We start from the raw sequence: 1931 nt of genomic DNA on the forward strand, positions 1-1931 counted from the left end.
TTCCTCATGAGCACAATTAAGTGTTCTGGAATTCCCATTCTTCACAATGTTATCCATAATTTGTTATGATCCACACAGTCGAATGCCTTTGCTTAGTCAGTAAAATACAGGTAAACATCCTTCTGGTATTCTCTTCTTTCAGCCAAGATCCATCTGACAGCAATGATATCCCTCGTTCCACATCCTGTTCTGAATTCAGCTTGAATTTCTGGCAGTTCCTTGTCAATGTACTACTGCAACCATTTTTGAATTATCTTCAGCAAAATTTAACTTGTGTATGATATTATTTGATAATTTCTGCATTCTGTTGGATCACCTTTCTTTGTAATGGGCATGTATGTGGATCTCTTCCAGTCAGTTGGCCAGGTTGCTATCTTCCAAATTTCTTGGCATAGACAAGTGAGTGTTTCCAGTGTTGCATCTGTTTGTTGAAACATCTCAGCTGATAAACTCTGTTAATTCCTGGAACCTTGTTTTTCACTGATGCCTTCAGTGCAGCTTGGACTTCTTCCATCATTACTATTGGTTCCTGATCATATGTACCTCCTGAAATGGTTGAATGTCAACCAGTTCTTTTTGGTACAGTGACTATTTCCATCTTCTCTTGATGCTTTCTGCGTCATTCGATCTTTTGCCAATAGAATTCTTCAATATTGCAACTTGAGGCTTGAATTTCTTCTTCAGTTCTTTGAGCTTGAGAAATGCTGAGCGTGTTCTTCCCTTTTGGTTTTCTAACTCCAGGTCTTTGCACATTTCATTATAATACTTTGCTTTATCTTCTCAAGCTGCCCTTTACAACCTTCTGTTCAGTGATTCGCATTATTCCGGTTGCTCTCTGCAGCTCAATATATTTTGTTCAGAAAATCATCTAAGTCTTGATTCTAACTCACTATCCTATAGAGTTTCCAAGGAGTGGCTGGTGGATTCGAACTGCTGACCTTTTGGTTAGCAGCTGTAGCACTTAACCACTGTGCTACCAGGGCTGCTATCTAAGTCTACTGCTAGCCTGAATTATTATTTTACTTGGTATTTTTTTTTTTTTTCCTTTTTTAAGTTCCTGCCTCTCTTCGAAGAAATGGGTAAAATAAAAGTAGTATGTACATGTTTTGTAACATCTATAGAAGACCCTCAACGAGATGAATTGACACAGTGGCTACAACAGTGGGCTCAAACAGCAACGATTGTGAGGATGGCGCAGGACTGGGCTGTGTTTTGTTCTGTTGTACATAGGGTTGCTATGAGTCATAACCGACTCTACAGCACCTAACAGTAATAACAACATAGAAGACTTTATGGATTTTTTGGAGAGTGACCATCTCCAAAAGATGGAGGTTTTCAAACAGGTTTAGAATGCAAATCATATTTCAGTAATATCTAACTACTTTGCCTCTGGCTTTGCATGCTGTATTTGAGCAACTTACATTGTTGGTGAAACAGAAGACTGTAGCATCCTGTCTTTCAAAGTACTTCATGTGTTTTACAACTACTATATACTATGTCTTTTTCTCATTTTAGTGCTTCTCTTAAAAAAAGGGAGTTAGAATACATTTATCAGAAATATCAGTTCTTTCCACCTGTACATGTTTCCACTCATTTGTAAATACCTTAAGGCAGCTGTTCATTGATTTTTTAAAAATATCTTTACACATATTTCATTTCCTGCGCATAGTCTGACTCAGAAAATATCTAAGAAAATTTTCTGCCAGCATGATTTTTTAAAAATCTTGTCAGTGAACTTCTGTTGGGCTTGTGTCTGTTATCTCATTCTTTAGCTGCAGTATAATGACAGATTTGCTCTTGTCTTCCAGCTAGGGTTTGGATGCCTAATAGCCTTTTTATAATTCAAATGGAAATCGAGAGTAGACTGTGCTTTTTTCAAAATATGTTTATTTGTTTAAATATATGTATTCTTCCCATTTAGGGGAGTGGTT

General features: G+C 37.0%; 1 protein-coding gene across 1 annotated transcript in view; it reads left to right on the top strand.

Moving 5' to 3' along the window:
• SND1 (staphylococcal nuclease and tudor domain containing 1) overlaps window positions 1-1931 on the top strand; it is a 503780-nt gene that overhangs the window by 58729 nt on the left and 443120 nt on the right. The gene's annotated exons all lie outside the window — the stretch shown is intronic.

This window comes from Trichechus manatus, unplaced genomic scaffold, assembly GCF_000243295.1.
Source record: "Trichechus manatus latirostris isolate Lorelei unplaced genomic scaffold, TriManLat1.0 scaffold00097, whole genome shotgun sequence".
Classification (NCBI taxonomy): Eukaryota; Metazoa; Chordata; class Mammalia; order Sirenia; family Trichechidae; genus Trichechus; species Trichechus manatus.